This window comes from Halichoerus grypus, chromosome 2, assembly GCF_964656455.1.
Source record: "Halichoerus grypus chromosome 2, mHalGry1.hap1.1, whole genome shotgun sequence".
Classification (NCBI taxonomy): Eukaryota; Metazoa; Chordata; class Mammalia; order Carnivora; family Phocidae; genus Halichoerus; species Halichoerus grypus.
Window position 1 is genome coordinate 86,847,799 of NC_135713.1, and position 21,408 is coordinate 86,869,206.

Below are 21,408 nucleotides of genomic sequence, written 5' to 3' on the forward strand. Positions count from 1 at the left end.
GGAAACAACTCAAAGGGCTTTTCCAAGTGTTCGTGGTGATAATTTCACATACAAATAATAGCACAGTGTTAAAATGGTGCAAGAGGACACTGATAAATGTCTCCGATCTTAAATTATGGATCTTTCTTAAATTACGGATGGAAAGAACCTAAAAATGTCAACGATTGACAATTCTTTCTCCCCAAAGTCATCCAAAGAGAACTAAAGGGCTCGTTACAACACACATCATCTCTGTTTCAGAAAAATTATTAAATGGGAACTAGGGTATTTGCCAAATGTCTTTTTTTAAGCAAGTAGGAAGACGTTCTCCTAATAGTAATTATATTACACTTAATAAGCTCTTGCTCTTGGCCAGTGTGCTATGTGACTTACAATCAGTATCTTAATCCTAACAACAACTGGATGAGGTAGAATATTATTACCACCTTTTCACAGATGAGACAATTAGAACATAGGGCAATTAAATAACTTTTTTGTCTTTGAAGTCATAAATGGAGAAGCCACGATTTGAACTCAGCCACTTTCTAACCTAAATTTTGTCATACCCCTAATACATTCATTTTTGTGCTCTGGTAGAAAGTGCATGCTTAGTAGCTGCTGTCAACTTCATCATGGATGAAGCATGTGCTCAGTCCCTTTACTTCTGTGCTGGTTTGTACAACAGCTTGATTTTTGTTTTTATTACTTTGTTCTCTGCCACCTTCTACCCTCCCTACCACCAAGCGAACTGTATAGGTTAAAAAGCAAAATTTTACCTGCTTATAGTTTATTTAAAATTGTCCCAAGTGTAAAACTTTCTACAGCAACTCAAACAAGTGGCATTTTTCCAAGGAGAAGTATTTATTACATTTATTACTCGTGTGTGTGTGTGTGTGTTTATTAGAACAGAGTGCTGACAAGCTCTCCATCCCCACAGAGAATAGGATTAGAGCAAACTCATCATAAGTACATGATAACGTTTATGTTAAAAGCAGGAGGAGTATTAACTTTCAGGTTGCCTCATGTTGCAAACCTCCCTTTAAGGCAGCCCCTTGTTCTTGCCACTTAATATCACTTTTACTTCTGTCGCAGCCCGGCCCGCCACAAGCGCGCATTCCCACAGATCAGCAGATTCCTGCCATGGCTGCCTCCGACTCAGGTCCTCCTCCTCTGTCTCTAATCTCTCAACGCATAACTCAAGATTCAGCATCCTGCTTTCCAGTTGTGACATTTTAATCCACTGCCCCCACTTCCTGTGCTATTCCTTTATTTTCAATTCTATCAGTGATAAAAATATCATTTTCATTATCACAATGTTCACAATGTTTCATCTGTGCTTGCTGCGTACACCGGCCCGCACTGCCTTTCTGCCCGACCACGGCAAGAGCTCCTCAGGACGGCCTTGTTTCCTCAATGCTGAGATCCGTGTTAAGTGCCAATAGTTTCTGCTTTAAATTACATAGTAAATACGAAAACTAAATCAGAGTGCAACCCCCTTCCCCACCCCTACACAGGGCCCCATTTCTCAGCCTCTCCATTTCCCTCAGTAGCTTTCCAGTAATATGTTACAGGCTTTCTATTTATAAAGGATTGCTGGAGTTATATTTGCTATGTTTGTCTTCTTCTCTATCCAATCTGTCAGGGACATGGGTTTCCTCTTAATGTTCCTCAAATTCATCCTTTCTTTTCCTTTTCAAGTATTCCATTATTGGAATTAGCTCCCGCATGGTAAAATGACAACATGTTTGAATTATGGATTTAGCCTTGTCTCATATGCATAAATTAACTCATCTTTCTCCAAACCCAACCTGCACAGCTTCCTAAAACACCCCTTCCACTGTGTCACATCCCACCCCCCCGCCCCGCCCTGCTCATTACAGAAACTGTAATGTCCTCTTGACCTATCAATTTCAAGTTCTTTAGCCATATAGCCAAGTCTGGGACTACATGACCTATATAGATTTTCCATTGCTCCCTAATATGTGCAGTTTACTTTGCCCACACTGATTTCATTCATCATCTCTCCACATGCACTATATTCATTCCTATCTCTCCTCTTTGATTAAGTTGTTACTAGGGATTGAGGGTTTCTTGGCTATTCTCCTTGGCTTATGCTCCAATAAGATATTCCTGTGTCCTTCATGGAATATTAGCTAGACATTCAATCCCATTTTAAAAAGTACAACTATCTTTCCCAAATGCACAAGGCAAGAATATTTATTCAGAAATTTAACTTTTCATTGTATGTAAATTACCGTTTCTTTGCTTTACTCAACATTTAGATTATAATGTCCTTAATGTTTATATTACATGTAATTTCCTTATTATTTAGATATAATTCAGTGTTTAAGAAGCATTCTGGTTCAGAACTCCATCATGATCTTCATTATCAACATCAGTCTTCTGCTTTTTGAGAATAGGAAAAAAAGTGGTCAACTTCCAAAGGATTGGGTTTATCCTTGGTAAGTTCACAGAGAGGTTCTGAGCCGAATGCTAAAACTTTAAGTTGTTTTTCATTTTTTCGGCTTCTAACATAATAGTCCTGTTAGCAGTGACTTACAGATTTCTCTGTTCATGTCAGAAAATACTTTGTAAGATCAGATTGCTGTTATTTTGTTTAAAAGCTTCAGCAAGTCATAGACTACGTTCAAAAGTAGGATGGCCCTTTCCTTATTTTCATAGATCGAGAAGTGGCTTAAAGGACAGAACCTAATTTCAGCTCCGTTCTGATCACCTGTGCAGTATATTCTCACCATTGGGAGCATTGGTCTCGAGGCTTTGTTTCCTGCTCCCTGGACTGCCTGGTTGATGGGCTTAGGGTGTGACTTTGCTCATTTCCTTTTTGTCACCTCACAAAGCCCTGACTTGTTTGTTTTATCTAAGACCTCTGTGCTACCTAGCTAAGCCTGGCTTCCTGTTCAATGCTGTTCACTATGTCGCCATGGTCCTGGCTCAGCTGGAAGAAGATCAACTGAAAGTCTAAAAATCTACTGAGTTTTAATGACTTCCTCAAACTTCTCACTTATCCTTCAGTGTTGGCAATGGCCCGATCAGAAGAGGAGGCAGTAGGGGTGACTCAAATATTTAGGTTTTAGCACAATAAAAATGCCCATCTTTATACTGGCTGAAACTGTATTGAAGGAGTGGAAATCCTAGGACAGAGTGTGATTTTCTATTGTATATACGTGTTTGGGTTTAATAATACTCCCCACTACCTTATGTTAGTGAGAAACATTAAGAGTTTGACATCCTTCATGGTGGCCCTTTAGGGAATCACCCCCACTTACTCTAAGGAGAAATTCGAGGGTTTTGGATCTGGGGTGAGCCAGAAGTCTGGATTTAGAAAGGACAGCTGTGAGCCCATAGTCAATATTAGGAAGAGATGGAGCTTTAATAGGGAAAAATGCATAGCCTTCCTAGAAAAGATATGGAGGACCTACTTCCTATGTACACTGAATAGAGATGTTTCTTTCCCGAACAAGTGTGCACTCTGCAAGAGAGGTTTCTTTAGAAATAAATGGACCTGCTGAAGGATCATTCTATCAGGAAGGACTTTTCAGGTACCTTCTTTACAATTACATCTCTGAAAGGTGTGGATACAAATTCAAGAGACATGGGTGAGGCCTATAGATATGATGGAACAGGCTTATACCATTGGAGGGTGAATAGCCAAGCCTCTGAAAACAGTCCATACTACCCAAGGGCAAGCAAAAACCACCAGTGAGTAACCCATGTTTGTGAATTCTCTGAGGTTTACTGTAGACCTTGAACTGAAAGCTTAACAGAGTCTCTATCAGTTTACATGTAAATTGGTGTAGCCACTATGGAAAATAGTATGGAGGTTCCTCAAAAAATTAAAGAGAACTACCATAAGATCCAGCAATCCCAGTTACGGGTATTTATCTGAAGAAAATCACTATCTCAAAGAGCTATATGTATTCTTATGTTAATTGTAGCTTTATTCACAATAGCAAGATATCAAAACAACTTAAGTATCCACTGACAGATGAAAAGAGAAAATGTGAGACGTATATGTATGTGTATATATATGCATATATACACACAATGTGTGTGTGTGTGTGTGTGTGTGTGTGTGTATCTATATATATATATACACACAATGGTATATTATTCAGCCATAAAAAAGAAGGAAATCCTGCCATTTGTGACCACATGGATGGACCTTGAGGGCATTATGCTAAGTGAAGTCAGTCCGACAGAAGAAGACAAATACTGTATGATCTCACTTATATGTAGAATCTAAAAACAGCAAACTCATAGAAATGGAGAGTAGAATGGTGGTTGTTGAAGGATGAGGGGTGGGAAACACAGGGAGATGTTGGTCAAAGTGTACAGGCTTTCGGTTATAACAGAAGCAAGTTCCAGGGATCTGAGGGACCGCATGACGACTATAGTTAACATACTGTATTGCACCACCACCACCACCACAATAACAAAACGGTCATTACATGAGGTAAAGGGTGTATTAACCAACCTTACTGTTGTAAACATTTCACAATATATATGTTTGTTAAATCATCACATTGTATATCTTAAACTTACACAGTGTGATATGTCAATTTTATCTCAAAAAACCTGGAAAAAACTGAAGGGAGTCTGGGTACCTTGACTGAAGTCAAAGGTATCAGACTGTGCTGCCTGTTTGTATTCTTGCTGTCACCACACATGCATACCACTACTATGTAGTATTATATTTATATAAATCATGTATAATCACGTATAAGTGTATATAAATATATACATATATAATTATCAGGTAGCATTTTATTGCATAATCAAAAATGGGAAGTGGTAGCTGAAACACATAAAATATTTTTTCTCCAAAATGATGTTTTACCCTTAGAAAATACTCAATTGGTAATAACCTTAAGTTCTCCAAAATACCTCTCTTCCAAATTGGGCCCTTTAGAAATAGTGGTGAAATAAATCAGTCAGAGAAGGACAAATACCACACGAGTGCACTCATATGTGGAAGAATGATACGGATTTTTTAATATTTAAGTATCAGAAGAATGATACGGATTCTCTTGCCAAATAAAAGGAATCTGGCCAGGGGGCGCCTGGGTGGCTCAGTCGTTAAGCGTCTGCCTTCGGCTCAGGTCATGATCCCAGCGTCCTGGGATCGAGCCCCGCATCGGGCTCCCTGCTCCGCGGGAAGCCTGCTTCTCCCTCTCCCACTCCCCTTGCTTGTGTTCCTTCTCTCGCTGTGTCTCTCTCTGTCAAATAAATAAATAAAATCTTTAAAAAAAAAAAAAAAAAAGGAATCTGGCCATATAGTAGCAGAGTCAGTGGCTATAACCCCTCCCACTAACCTGCTTCTCTCCTGGTCAAGGTGACATCCACCCTTGAAGCCCTGGGTGGAGCCACAGTGCCTTCAAGGCCAAGAACCTTTATGGAGCAGGACTCATGCTGATCGGGGCCCCCAGGACAGGGCATTCTTCCTCCCCACTCACCTCTTAAAATTAACCACTGGTTTTTTTCCTTTAACACATAAAAATGCCAAAGCCTAAAGAAAAATCAGTGAAGACTAAATCAAATTATCTCCATAAAATCTGTAATGAAATGTCTTGAGAATGTCTTTTTCTTTCTTTCTTTTTCCTTTCTTTTTTGTTCTGCCATTGAATGAATTTCAACTGTCCTCGCCTTTGGCCCCATCCTGTGGTCATTCATTCATGTGTACTGTCTATGCTCTTCTGTGAGAACAATTAAGATTCAGCCCTAAAAATTATAGATGAGTTAAGTAACACAAGGTAGGCCCCAAGGAACATCTTTCCTCACCCATCTATCCATTTTTAATGCCCCCTTTGTTTTTTTTACCTTTGCTGTACTTAATTAAAGTGACTTTTGCTGTTGTTGTTGTTGTTGTTATTGTTGTTGTTGTTTTAGGGTTTTGTTTCTATAGGTAAGACCCATAAGCCAGCTAGCTAGTCCAACAGAACAAGAGTAACCATGAAAACAAATCCTTTCAGGGAAAACACCAATGTTGAAATATTTCATTTTCACACCATTACAAATGTTATTCTAGCCCATGATACTCTGAACATCTAGATCCTATAATGATAAGCACATCACTCATAGATCTGACGTTATTTAATTTACCTGAACAAATAAGACAATTTTCAGGTACCTTTCTTGTCATCTGACATAATGAAAGGAATAGTTCAAATATTTGTGCTTCCATAGGCATTAACACCCTGATGTTAAGGTGATAAAATTCTCAAATTTGTCTAAACTTATACTGTGTTTTTCTTTATTATATGTATTATAAGATCTTAACAGAGACAGCGTTTTCCTTTAAATCAGTGACAAAATGTCACTCAGACTCATAAGGCTGACTCATTTTCAAACTTACTTTAGAAATGTGTTATCACGTTATGCATTAGATTATAGATTTAGACGATATTCTTTATGGTTTTTCTGAATTGCAAGAAATAGATATGATAATAAAACATTATGCATTTCAGTATATTCTGCTTCGAGTTGTCAGTTGATCATTTAATGGCAAACTTGGTTTTTTTTTTCCTTTATATGTAATATTCAGAATAATTCTGAAGTTGACATTTTTGCACTGCATGGAATATTTCCACTGCTTCAGCTTACCATAAATTATTTCACCTCTTCATAGTCTACTTTAGAAAAAACATTTTTAAATTTATAATATCTGTCCTGAAATATCTCAGGAAACTTCATTTGTTTTGACATGTAAAAATAGCAGCATACTAGAACTTTTTTCAGGGGCATCGCTTCACCACCATATTTCTAAAAAGTGTAACTTTTCAAACCCTGACAGAGGTAGAAAAGTAGTCAAAGGTATAGTTTTATTGTTTGGCTTCTATTTTTTTAACCTAATTTAATATTATTAATTTTAGTCATTTTTAAGGAAATTGATTTTTTAAATGTAATCCATTCAATAGGTAATAAAATCATCTTTCAAAAATTAGAACAGAAACATGTAAGTATGTGTAGTCTGCAAAACCTGCCTTCTATCAGTCTGCTTTCCCCCTATTCCTCCCTACCTTTATTCACACACTGGTAACCCTATCATTAATTTTGTATTTTTCCAGAGTTATTTTAGGCAAATACAAGCCAATAAAAATATATATTCCTATCTTCTCTATACAAAAGTTTGCCTCCTACCCATTTTTTTCCCAATTTGCTTTGTTCAGTTAACAGTACATTTCTCAGATGTGTATGTATAGACAGTTTCCTCACTGTTTTTTATTGGTGCATAGATTGCTGTTGAACAATTTTTTCTAATCCAATCCCTGTTAATGATAGAACATTTGAGTCCTTTTCTTTTGTAAACAACGTTGCAATGAATAATATTGTTTATTTTCACCACGTGTAAGTGTAAGATACACTCAACAGAGGTGGAACTGCTTAGCAAAAGATTATATGTATTTGTAATTAAAATTTTTTTTCCAAAATGCCTTTCATAGGCATTGTGCCAATTTACATTCCCACTAGCAATGAATGAGTGTCTATTTTCCCATTGTCTTGTCAGTAGACTGTGTAGTCAAAATTTTCAAGTTTGTGTTAAACTGCTAGATGAAAAATGGACTTGTAGCTTATTGTAAGTTGGTATTTGTCTCATTGTACAATTAAATTGTACACTGTACTTTGTACAATTAAATTGTACTTGGTATTTCATCTTCTATCAACTGTCTATTAATGTATTTTAACAATTTTCTATTGTGTCACTATATTTTCTAATTGTTTTCTAGGCACTCTTTTTATAGTATGGAGCTTGGTCTGTGATATAAATTACAAACTTGTCCTCAGTTTCTCATTTGCTCTGCTTATGGTATGCTTTGCTGCAGAAGTTTAAAAAAAGCTTTAAAAATTTATCAATTCTAATTTTATGACTAGAGTTTTTGAGTCATTTTTAGAAAAACCTTCCCATTTTAAAGTTATAAAGGAATTCTCCCCAATTTTTTCCAGCACTTCTATGTATGCATTAGCTTTAAAAAATCAAGTATTTCCTTTTTCCTTCTTATCCTTCCTCTCCTTTTTCTCCTCTTTTTTTTTTTCTTTTCCTTCATAAGAGAAGACAGGAGAATATCCTTATGACCTTTAGGCCAGGAAGTCCTCTTCAAAAGAACACAAAAAGCAAAAATCATAAAGGAAAAGAATGACAATTTGACTCCATCAAAATAACAAACAGGTGCACATGAGAAGCCACATATAAAATTAAAAGATAAGCCCTAATATAGAAGAAAATAATTGTCTCATATAAAGCAAACAACACATTGTTTTCTAGGAAGTAAACAGGAACCCTAAAATAATCAATATGAAAAAGACAAACAACCAAATAGGAATAAGTGGATAAAAGATTCGAACAGGTAATTTCACAGAATAGGACATCCAGATAGTTAATAAACACAGAAAAAGCAGCTTAAACTGCAGTAATCAGGAAAATGCAAGCTTCCCATTAAATTTGCAAATATCAAAAAGTTTGAAAATATCAAGCGGTGGGAATCAAATATCCTCATAGAGGCTAACAATGGGAGTATGGATGATTAGTTTCTTTAGCTGTGGTTGCTAACACTTAAACCTTTGCTCTATTTGAAATTTATCTTGGTGTACAATGTGAAGTATGGATTTGACCTAAATTTTTTTCAAAAGTTTACCTAGCTGTTCCCACACCATTTATTTAAAGATTTTATTTATTTATTTGACAGAGAGAGAGAGACAGCGAGAGAGGGAACACAAGCAGGGGGAGTAGGAGAGCGAGAAGCAGGCTTCCTGCGGAGCAGGGAGCCCAACATGGGGCTCCATCCCAGGACCCCAGGATCATGACTTGAGCCGAAGGCAGACGTTTAACGACTGAGCCACCCAGGCGCCCCAACACTGTCCCTCTTCCTCACCCAGACTTGAGATGCCACCTGTGCCGTATACAGGCAGATCTTGTTTTATTGTGCTTCTCTTCATTGCACTTTGCAGATACTGCATTTTTTTTATTTTATTTTACAAATTGAAGGTTTGTGGCAGCCCTGTATTGAGCAAGTCTATCAGTCTCATTTTTCAATAGCATTTGCTCACTTCAGGTCTCTGTGTCACATTTTGGTAATTCTAGCAATATTTCAAACTTTTTAATTATGATGATATTTGTTATGGTGATCTGTGATCAGTGATCCTTAGTGTTACTATTGTGATTGTTTTGGGGCACCATGAACCATGGCCATATAAGACGGTGAACTTAGTCGGAAAATACTGTATGGGTTCTGACTGCTCAGTCGACCAGCTGTTCCCCTTCTCTTTCCCTCTCCTCAGGCCTTTCTATTTCCTGAGACCCAGTGATATTAAAATTAGGCCAATTAGTAACCCTACAACGGCCTCTAAATGTTCAAGTGAAAGAAAGAGTTGCATGGCTTTCACTTGAAAACCAAAGCTAGAAATGATTAAGCTTACTGGGAAAGTCCCGTCAAAAGCCATGAAAGGCTGAAAGCTAGGTGACTTGAGCCAAATAATCAGCCAAGTTGTGAGAGCAAAGGAAAAGTACTTGAAGGAAATGAAAAGTGCTACTTTGGTGAACATATAAATGATAAGAAAGTGAAACAGTCTTATTGCTGATATAAAGGCAGTTGCAGTGGGCTGAATGGAAGATCAAACCAGCCACAACATTCTCTCAAGCCAAAGCCTAATCCAGAGCAAGGCCCTGACTCTTTTCAATTCTATGGAAGCTCAGAGAGGTAAGGAAGCTGCAGAAGGCAAATTTGAAGCTGGTAGAGGATGGTTCATGAGGTTGAAGGAAAGAAGCTGTCTCCATTACATAAAAGTGCAAGATAAGCAGCAAATGCTGATGGAGAAGCTGCAGCAAGTGATCCAGAAGATCTAACCAAGATAATTTGTGAAGGTGGCTACACTCAACAACAGATTTTCATTGTAGAGGAAACAGTCTTCTCTAAATTCAGAGAAGAAGCCATCTAGGACCTCGGTGGCTAGAGAAGAGAAGTTAATGCCTGGCTTTAAAGTTTCCAAGGACAGGCTGACTCTCTTACTAGGGGCTAATGCAGTGGTGACTTTAAGTTAAAGCTCATTTACCATTCTTGAAAATCCTAGGGCCCTTAAAAATAATGATAAATCTACTCTGCCTGTGCTCTATGAGAGGAATAACAAAGCCTGAAGGACAGCACATGTTTTCAACATGGTGTGCTGAATGTTTTAAGCCCACTGTTGAGAACTACTACTGAGAAAAAAGATTCAAAATATGACTGCTCATTACCAACGTACCCGGTCACCTAAAAACTCTGATGGAGATGGACAACAGCTTGCTAAAACAATGGCCATCTGCAGCCCAGGGATCAAAGAGTTATTTCAACTTTCAAGTCTTATTATTTAAGAAATTCATAAAGCCATAGCTGCCCTAGAGACTGATTCCTTTGACGGGTCTGGGCAAAGTAAGTTGAAAATCTTCTGGAAAGGATTCACTTCTAGATGCCATTAAGAACACTCATGATTCATGGGAAGAGCTCCAAATGTCAACAGGAACAGGAGTTTGGAAGAAGTTGGTTCCAGCCTCCACGGGTTGACACTTTGAGGGGTTCAAGACTTCAGTGGAGGAAGGAACTGCAGATGTGGTGGAAATAGTAAGAGAACTAGAATTAGAAGTGGAGCCTGAAGATGGGACTGAATTGCTGCAATCTCCTGATCAAACTTGAAGAGATGAGTTGCTTCTTATGGATGGGCAAAGAAAGTGGTTTCTTGAGATGGAATTTACTCCTGGTGAAAACACTGTGAATATTGTTGAAATGACAACAAAAAATTTAGAACATTACATATACTCAGTTGATAAACAGTGACAGAGTTGAAGAGGATTGACTTCAATATTGAAAGAAGTTTTATTGTGGGTAAAATGCTATCAAACAGTATTGAATGCTACAGAGAAATCATTTGTGAAAGGAAGTGTCAATCCATGTGGCAATTCAGCTGTTGTCTTATTTTGGGAAATTCCCACAGCCACCCTGACCTTCAGCAACCACCACCCTGATCAGTCAGCAGCCATCTACACTGAGGGAAGACCCTCTACCAGCACAAAGATTATGGCCTACATGATGGTTAGCATTTTTTAGCAATACAGTATGTACATTTTTATTAGACATAATGCTATTGCACAGTTACTGGACTATAGTGTAAACATAACTTTTTTTTTTTAAGAAAGGAAGAGGCGATGAAAATTTGTATTTCTCTTGACTGGGCTCGGGAGTTTTACAAAACCTCTTGTGGATCCTCCCTAGGTTTAAGAAATTCTTTAACTATGGTCCTTAGTTTGAACTTTGACGAGGGAGGGATCACGTATAGCCCTGAGTGGCCTTATTTTAAAAGGTAACTGTTTCATAGTCTCTGCAGAGTAAAAACATAATTCACACAGAGGAGTGTTAGGATAAGTACTCAAATGATAGAGGGGAGTAGTAGGAGTTATGTCCATCTTATAGTCTCATTTTAGGTAACTTTTCTCTTTTTAATTAGCCTTTTGTAATGAATCTTTCAATGAAACTACTTCGGAATTTTTTAACATTTAGAGACTTCTCCATGCCAATTAAAATAGGTATTCCTTGGGCAGCCCAAGTGTCCAATGATAGATGAGTGGATAAAGAAGATGTTTTACATATATATACAAAGGCATATTATTGAGCCATAAAAAACAATGAAATCTGCCATTTGCAACATGGATGTATCCTAGAGAGTATAATGCTAAGCTAAATAGATCAGAGACAGACAAATACCATATGATTTCATTCACAAAGAATTTAAGAAACAAAACAAATGAACAAAGGAAAAAAAGAGACAAACCAAAACACAAACTCTTAACTATGGAGAACAAACAGATGGTTACCAGAGGGGAGGTGGGTGGGGGGATGGGTGAAATCAGTAAAGGGGATTAAGAGTATGTTTATCTCGATGAGCACTGAGTAATGTATAGAGTTGCTGAATCACTACACCGTACACCTGAAACTCGTTTAACACTGTAAGTTAACTATGCTGGCATTAAAACAAAACAAGAAACTTACCGGTATCTCATTTTGTTTGATTTGGGAATCCTTACTTCCAAGTCCACTTCTTAAAGAATCTCATCTAATTGGAATGTTCTCCATAATGGCTACTGTAATTCCTGAGGGCTGGCAGCAGTTCGGTAGAACCCCAGCCACAGATGGGGTGAACCTGCATTTCTGTCTGGCCAAATGTAGCTGCAAATGAGGTTAGCCCACATTTCTGTCCAGCCTTATCCAGGGGCCCCAGCACGATAGTTACCAAACCAAATTGCTCAGGACACAAAACAAGCTCAGTCAGGTTTTGCTATTTTTGCTAGTTTGCTGCAACTTCCGGGACTATAGGTCTTAGATGGAAAATAAGAGGTGCATCAAAGGTGGCATGCTTGATTCTTTAGAATTTAAGGTTCCTATTAGCTAAGCCCTTGGGTTTCTCGGAACCGAACTAATACCTAAAAGGGAAGTGCTGTGCAGTTGGGGATTGTGTGTGGTTTCCAGTGAACCTCATTGCACGGAAGTCTTCTTGAGGTTGTCAGGTGACCTGGTGTCAATCTAACCCATTCTGTGACCAACTGATCCTATCACGGGAGTCTTCTCGAGGTGGTGAGTGCTTTAATAGCCTTTAAATGCTCAGTCGGTGCCTACCAATTTTTGTAGCGTTTTGGCTTCCAAGATCCCTGCTAGTAATAGCCTCTGTATAGCCAAAATCTATACAAAATAAGACTAATGTGTGTACTTGAACAGACGGACAATCCCGCATCCTGGCCACAAGAAGGCCCTGTGTTCACCAACAATTCCCCTGGAAGCTTGCTGAAGTTTTCCACCCAGGGAATCATAGTCTGAAAAGCCAGGGACCCGGCTCTGGGCAGACTCTTCTGGCAGCTCAGCTGAGCTCCAGGTAAATATGCCAGCCCAACTGGGCTCCAGGCAGAACCATCTGCCAGCTCAAGCTGACTTACCTTGTAAAGGAAAGCCAGTTAGATCAAGAGCTCAAATCCAAAAAAGAGTGAACTCAGAACCAAGAGGAACTTACCTACACACCTCGAAAACAGCAAGAAAGATGGTGAATTCCAAGGGCTCGTGGATACCATGCTTCTGCTTCTCTCTTGTCCTTGAATGCTGCTGGAAGTTCAATTCAGATCCTGGCGCTGCCACCAAATCTGGTAACAAAAATTCAACAGAGTCAATTTTTTTTTTTTATAAGATTTTATTTATTTATTTGACAGAGAGGTAGCGAGAGCAGGAACACAAGCAGGGGGAGTGGGAGAGGGAGAAGCAGGCCTCCCGCCGAGCAGGGAGCCCGATGTGGGACTCGATCCCAGGACCCTGGGACCATGACCTGAGCCGAAGGCAGACGCTTAACGACTGAGCCACCCAGGTGCCCTCAACAGAGTCAATTTTAAAGACCTAATTGACTTTACTAAATGATTCATGAATCGGGCCACATGCCATCTAGCAAATAGAGGGGCACTCTCTAAACATAACTTTTATGCACACTGGGAAACCAAAAAATTCGCTTGAATCATCATTTAGTTGCAATATCCATTCTGTTGTGGCAGTCTGCAACCAAATCTGAAATGCCTCTGAAGCAACCTGTACTAAACTCATGTGTGCACTTGGGTCTGTTTCTGAATTTATCAATCTGTTTCTTTATCTATTCATGTGTCACTACCACACGCTTTTAACCATTAAGGCTTTACATATTGTAGGGATTACTCTTTTTACTTTTATTCTTGTTGGTTACACTTTTCTAATGAGTTTTTTTTGATACCTTTTTTCTTCTTATACTGCCTTTGTATTGATTTTATACTTGTTTCTTTTCTATTAATTTAGTTATTCAATGGGTTTGGATATTCCTAGAACAGCTATTTTCTCTAAGCTCCCTTTCAGTTAAATAGAGAGTGGTCCCCACTTAGAACATTTCTCCTCGTTTGCTGCCAGAGAAGCAGACTGCTTCCTGCAAGTATGGCTTATCAGTGCCATTCTTTCTTAGAGTCCCACGTCTTCTGTTACTCTAAGTCAAATTGCTACCTGCATTGCTCAACACAGTCCCTTCACCCTTGCTGCAAAAAAGTATTCCAACACCAAGCATGCCCCACCTTCTACTCATCAACTCCCATATTGTTTCTGCCCAATCTTAATTGTTTTTGTCAATTCATAGTTATATTCCAGGACCTGCAGATTATGTTTCTTAGTTTCTCTGAAAATGTCTTTATTTTTTATTTGCTATTCTTGCTGGTTTTGTGTACTTCCTGAAAAGACAGAGTGAGGGAGGATTCCTGACTTTCATGGCCAGGTTGTCGCTCGAAGTGCTGATGTTGCCTTTTGCCAATGTCTGTTCCAGCTAACATAAATACGTTTGCAGTTCTGATCACGGAATGCCACTGTGCACAGTAAGCCATTTTTGGCTTTGTCCATGCCTGAAAAGTTTTTCTTAAACCCCACAACTGACTCGCCTCTTTTTTTTTAAGATTTTTTATTTATTCATTTGAGAGAGACAGAGAGAGTGAGGGAGAGCACTTGCAGGGGAGAGGGTCAGAGGGAGAGGGAGAAGCAGACTCCCTGCTGAGCAGGGAGCATGTGGGGCTCCATGCATGGCTCGAGGCAGGGCTCGATCCTAGGACCCCGGGATCCTGACCTGAGCCAAAGGCAGATGCTTAACCAACTGAGCCACCCAGGCACCCCTCCCCTCTTTTTATATAACTTCTTTTTAGAAGCTTTTCCTCACACACTCCATCCTTGAAAAGTTCCTTTGTACTTGTATCCCATCCTGTGATGCTACCAAGCTCTTACTTCCTTAAGCCACAATGATCTGTTTACTTGGCTATAAACTCTACAGGGTATTTCACAAAATATTTTCATGAGATGTTTCTACAGGATGTATTGTGAAAACAGCGTGGTGTCACCAAGTAAGTTTGGGAAATAATCCGTATTATATTCCGAGTCTCGGAGAGTCACAATTCACATTCAAATATTAGAAGCTGCAAAAAGTTCTAAGGAAAAAAAAAAGTTTGTTATATTGATATAACCCAGAGTGACCCTAAAGTATTATTTTATGAAACTTCCATATATGTGAGACACATGTTAATACATTCTAAAAGTCTACACAGAAAGATCCTCCTTGGATCTTGAGGGTACTTATGGCAGATCTCCAGTTCTGAGCACACTGTCTGCAATGGAGGAACTATTTAATATGTGCCCATTGAATGACTTAATCTGACATACTATCAAAGATGTTTAATTGTTTAGAGAAACATTTTATAAAATGGTTTTTCATCCAAGGTATTATAATGGCATAAACTGGAGAGTTCTGTGGGCCAGCCTCAAATAAATAGATTTGACTCCAATGTTTGATGCTATTTTTGAGGCATGGGGGTCATTTGCCAAGCAGAGCATCCAGAGGAAAGCAGGTTGTTTAAGGGCCTTGAAAAACTTGTATATGGGGAATAGGGAGACCTATTATATGTTTAGTTTGGAGAAGAGAATGCTAGGAAGAAAATTCTATCTATAAATATTTGAACAATGACTAAGATATCCTTTCTACAGCCAAAAATTCCACAGTAGAGTGAAGAAAACACATTCTTGTTGCAACATAATGAAATATGGAGTCCTCTGGGTTAGAGCAAAGGGAGTGACTGCTCTGGGATGAGTGGAGGGAGAGGGGATTCAGGGTGATTCCCCAAAGAGGCAACATGGGAACATACTTTCAAGGGTGAGCATGTGCAGAGTACTTCATGTCATGACATAACCTACCTTCAAAGAAAGCTCTGGGAGAAAATCAGGAGTATTTCTCTTTAATGACAAACTATCATGTTTGGACGAAAGAGTTGTTTCTTTCACTTGATCTACATTGACTACTTCTGAGTTGTGGCATAATGTAGCATGCAATGGCTGAAGGTATAAAGTGTTTTTCAAATTGCTGACTTAAAAGTGATTCATTGGATAACTTTCTTTTTTAGGTTTAGCAACAATTCAGCTGATTCTGTTTATGATTATCTGTTCTTGGTCACGATTTTTTTAAAAAAAGGTGAGAAATTCTGTGGAATTTTAAAAAGTATTGATATTAGATGGTTCAGCAAATGACTGAAATACTTATAGTTGGCACTACAACATCTTGACTTTATTAGTGGATCATTCTGTGAGATGAGTGAATTCAAAATTTCTCTTTCTACTCATTGTAGTTTATGAGAGTTCGGTATCATCACAAAAGCTGATCATATTCAGAAAATAGTTTGTTCCACAATTTGGGGGGTAGAGATAATTACATTTATTTATTTATCTATTTATTTATTTATTTAAATTTATTTATTTGAGAGAGAGAGAGAGAGAGAGAACAAGTGGTGGGGAGGGTCAGAAGGAGAGAGAGAGAGAGAGAAGCAGACTCCCTGTTGAGCAGAAAGCCCGATGATGGACTTGATCCCAGGACCCTGAGATCAAGACCTGAGCTGAAGGTAGACACTTAACTGACTGAGCCACCCAGGCATCCCGAGAAAATTACATTTAATAAGAATAAAAATATAAATGATTCGATTAGATTTATATTAGAAAATAGCTAAATGTTAAGTTTCATATTTCTAAGAAATATTTTCATCCAGGGCGCCTGGGTGGCTCAGTTGGTTAAGCGACTGCCTTCGGCTCAGGTCATGATCCTGGAGTCCCAGGATCGAGTCCCGCATCGGGCTCCCTGCTCGGCAGGGAGTCTGCTTCTCCCTCTGACCCTCCTCCCTCTCATGCTCTCTGTCTCTCGTTTTCTCTCTCTCAAATAAATAAATAAAATCTTTAAAAAAAAAAAAAAGAAAAGAAATATTTTCATCCATACAACTTTGTTTTATTTTAAGATTTCTAAGAAATGGTGTCACTGTTTTATTGTATACTGAACTAACAGGTTTCTCTTATTGTTTTGGAACTTTATTGTGTAAAGTACTTAGTTAAAAATTAGCACAAACTGGTTACCAAGGGAAACTGTGAATTCTGCTATTCTGAAGATGTTTAAAAATACATTATCTAGGGGCACCTGGGTGGCTCATTTGGTTAAACTTCTGACTTCACCTCTGGTCATGATCCCAGGGTCCTGGGATTGAGCCCCATGTCAGGCTCCCTGCTCAGCAGGGAGTCTGCTTGTCCCTCTCCCTCTGCCCCCCAACCCCTCACCACTTGTGGTCTCTCTCTCAAATAAATACATAAAATCTTTAAAAAAAAATACATTATCTATCTGGGCAAGTTGAGAAATGGCCTACCTGATTCTGGAGATAAGTTAGTTGACCACTCATTCATTCACTCAACCAGGAAATATTTTTTAAGTGACTATTACTTACAAAATACCAGAGGTTCTCATTATTTATAAGATGTTATATATACAAAAAAAGGGAGCTAGTTCTTTCAGCAGTTGTTAAATCACGTCAGAAGACTGCGCAATTTAGGAGAAAGGGCACAGGCTTTAGAGTCAGATTGATGTGAGTTTGTTACAAAATTACACCAGCTGTGTAATTTTTGGCAAGTTCTTCAATGTCCTTGTTTTGAATATCAAACAAGATAAAACTTATAAGTACCTATAACTGTCTGATACCAGTAAGCATTCGACAGTCACCATTATAACCATGCAAACAGGCATGACTGATAGAAACATGACCTGATTTGCCCTTGGTCTAGTAATGACTACTCCCAGTCCATCCGGCTATTTCCAAGACTCTTTTGAAAGTATTATGAAACGTTGACCAATAAACAATACCATAGAATGATGACCATTCCTAATTAATCGTGTTTAAACAGTTTGAGCAAATGTTCATAATCATTTCACACATTAAAAAGGCTGTTCTTCTGGGTCGGCACAAAGAAGACTGTTTCTGACATTAGGGAAATAAGCTGTTGATAGTGTTAAATTCTATTTAAACTTGTATGTTTTAAAATTTTTGTATAGAAAAAACAGTTCTAATTTTTATTTTATGCTTATTTAGGTGAGAAAAATATATAAGTAAGTTTAAGAGATTCTTCTTACTTTCTTCAGTGTTTTCTATAACTCATAAAACCTCATCATTAAAAAAAAAAAAAAACCTCATCATTAAACTTGACAATAATTTGGGACACCCGGGTGTCTCAGTTCGTTGGGCATCTGACTCTTGGTTTCAGCTCAGGCCCTGATTTCAGGGTCGTAGGATTGAGCCCCCACATGGGGCTCTGCACTCAGTACAGAGTCTGCTGGAGATTATTCCCCTCCTCCTCTCCCTCCCCCTCTGCTCCCTGCTCGCACTCTCAATCTCTAAAATAAATAAATAAAATCTTTAAAAAAAAACCCAAATACTTGACCACTCTTTGTCATATGTGTTAGGAGTTCATTTTTCCATACTTCTAAGATACTAAGTTACTGACAATTTGGGTATCATTTTTTGCCTTTAATCCTTGCCTTTGGTAACAACTTATATGGAGATAACATCTATAAAGTTTTGTCCTATAGTCACGTATGTCCTCTTCTTTTCTTATTGATAATTGAGCTATGGAAAGGAAATAATTACTAGATCAATATTCTTTTGTCTGATGGGAGGCTACTACAGTATTGCATTAGGGTTTGAAGTGGTCTTAAAAACATCTTGGATTACCCAGGTCCTGCTCATTTCAGGACTACAGAATCTAGCAGCGCTTGGGGGGCTCAGTCAGTTGAATGATGGACTCTTGATTTAGGCTCAGGTTATGTTCTCAAAGTCCTGAGACAGAGCCTGGCCACAGGCTCTGCGCTCAGTGTGGAGTCTGCTTGAGATTCTCCCTCTCCCTCTCCCTCTACCCCTCCCCCCACTTGTGTGTGTCTGTGTGTGTGCACGCACTTGCGCTCTCTCTCAAATAAATAAATAAAATCTTAAAAAAAAAAGACTACAGAATCTAATGTAAATTGGACAAATTCAATTATTGAAAATAAATTTGGGTTTCTTCTAATGTTGACTCGGGCTCATTCCAGGGTCCTAAAGTCATCCTCAGTCTCTTTTTCAGAGAAACTGATTCCCTAAGTGTATATTCCTACACCTAGTGTCATAATCTTTGTACTGAAGAATTATCCACATTTATTTGTATTTCCAGAGACTTCTCCTGACAGAAGAATACCCTAGTCCCTATGAACCATTCACTGTGGTTTGGTGGGTAATTGCAGGGTATTTCAGCTTTGTCCTTTCCATTGGTAACATCTGCTTTTCTCATATGCTTTAGTTATATAGAAAAGATCTCTAGAGGATGTCAAATGCCCTTATTCCTTTCCTGGATATTCTTTAAAGTATATTTTCAAACTTCCCCACTAATTAAATTCTTCCTTTTCCTTTTCCTGTTTAAAAACTTCATTGTGTTATGCAAAATAGAGGCCTTGATTTCAGGGAAATAGGCTACATTATCATTTACTCCTTGAATTGTCAAAATAGGAAGTGATTCCACCAAATAAGAAAAGAAACATGCATAAAATCTATACTCTTTTCGACAATGCAGTCAGTAAAGTTCAATATGAAGTAGAGGTTGGGGGTTGTGGAGGAGCGGAAAAGAGACCAGAACATACTAGCCTATTACGTACGTGGTGATGCTTGATCTTCACTTATCAATTTTTACATTATCTATGTTACCTGGGCTGAAGATGAAAAGCTGTTTTGTTATGTTTTTTGGTCCATTCAATTCATTTACAGTTGAAATGTATTGAAAACCTCCTAAAACTTGGACCTGACCATGTTTGCCTCACACATTTGCGTCTAGGTTGCTAACTCCTGTTCTGAATAGGTGTCCATAATCATCCAACTTTAGGGTATTCGTCCATAAATGGTTTCTCCAAATAGCCTATGGGTTCACCAGTATTGGTCATAACGGTGTCTCCTTACAGCCTGTATCAGCCATTTTCAAGGAAGATTAGTTATTAAAATGCCATTCCAAATTTTAAAAGTTTTGGGATCTGAATAATAATTTTTTTTGCCTCACATCTGAAGGACTATTCTTTAGAAAGAAATCAGCTACATGTCAGTCAGAAGAAGCCTAAAAGGCAACATGCTTAAATTTACTTTGAATGAAACAGAACTGACATGATGTCAATTTAATAACATTGTATTTCAGCCCTAGTGATCACATAAGCAATTAGTAAATGCCACCTGGAGTTTATTTTGATATATGATACCTTAACCATATCTTATATTGAAAATGCACTTCCTCAGCTAGAAAACTAGCTGAGTCTCTAAACATGCATCACTCAAAATTATTCATAACAATAGTTCTTCTGGATTTTCTTGCCCCAATGATTTGCTTCTAAATTACTATGCTTTAATTTTTTGTTATTCTAAATACCAATTTTTTACTCAAGTTTTAAATGATCTTTATCATTTCCAGCAATAATCACAGCCAGTGTTTTTGAGGTCTTATTATTTGTCAAACTGTGCTAATTTAAAACTTTACATGGATCATCTCATTTAAACATCACCAAAATCCTATAAAAAAGTAATTTCATTATCTCCATTTTACATTTGAGAAAAATTGGAATACAGAGAAGTCAAGTTATATGAACAGTGGTGAGTCTAGTATTCAGACCCATATCAGTCTGATTCTAAATCAGCATTCTTACCCACGATCCTATTATTTGCTGACTAAGTGACAAAGTGACCCAAAGTGACAGCCGACTATGTTTCCTTTGCATGCCACTTGACTAACATTCCACCCCGCTGCTTCAGATGAGCTGCATGGTTTGCTCTGTTTCTCAGCAGCTAGCCTCTGTCATGCATCTAGCTCTCTGTATTTTTACTCCTTTCCTAATTTAATTCCCAGCTTGTTTTCTCCCCATTTATGTCTTGTTCCAACATGTGCTCTGGTGGCCTTTGGAGAAGATGATGTGCTTCTTTCACTCACCCACAGGGATCGCTCCCTAATCCCAGCAAGGTGACTGAACACTAACTAGTTTTGAATACACCTGTTTCTGTATTACTTGTTTAGCCAATCCCATAAAAAATGGAAAACTATAAAAGAATGAAATGGCTCAGTCCCCTTATAGTTATTTTCAGGGCCTCCCTCCCCAAAATGTTGTTTGATCTATTAGTTTTTATAAATTATAAATATAACATATAGTTTTTAGTACAGGTCAAAAAAAAAAAAGGTGAATAAAGAAAAAAGTAATTTTCCACTCTTTTTGAGATAGCCAATTATATCAGTTTGATGTGTATCATACCAAATATTTTTCTATGGTCTTACAAACATGTGTTTATTATTTATATAATCAATTGCATGTGTGTGTGTATGTATGTATATAATATATATTTTTTCTGTTTTGTTTTTAACAAAAATGGTTGTCTTAGACATTATACAAGAATCAAACAAGCAACAAGTAACTTACTTTTTTAACAGCTGCATGATGTTCCACATTGTGGATACAACAGCCTCCTTCTGATGATAATCAAGCTGTCTCTAAATTATTGTC

General features: G+C 38.0%; 1 long non-coding RNA gene across 1 annotated transcript in view; it reads right to left on the reverse strand.

Moving 5' to 3' along the window:
• Nucleotides 1–13,281, reverse strand: part of LOC118523007 (uncharacterized) — a 47,577-nt gene extending 34,296 nt beyond the window's left edge. Inside the window, exon 1 of the long non-coding RNA XR_004910884.2 lies at nucleotides 13,024–13,281. This is a non-coding gene — a long non-coding RNA (uncharacterized LOC118523007). The remainder of the gene's footprint in view (nucleotides 1–13,023) is intronic.
• Between the last annotated feature and the right edge of the window lie 8,127 nt (nucleotides 13,282–21,408).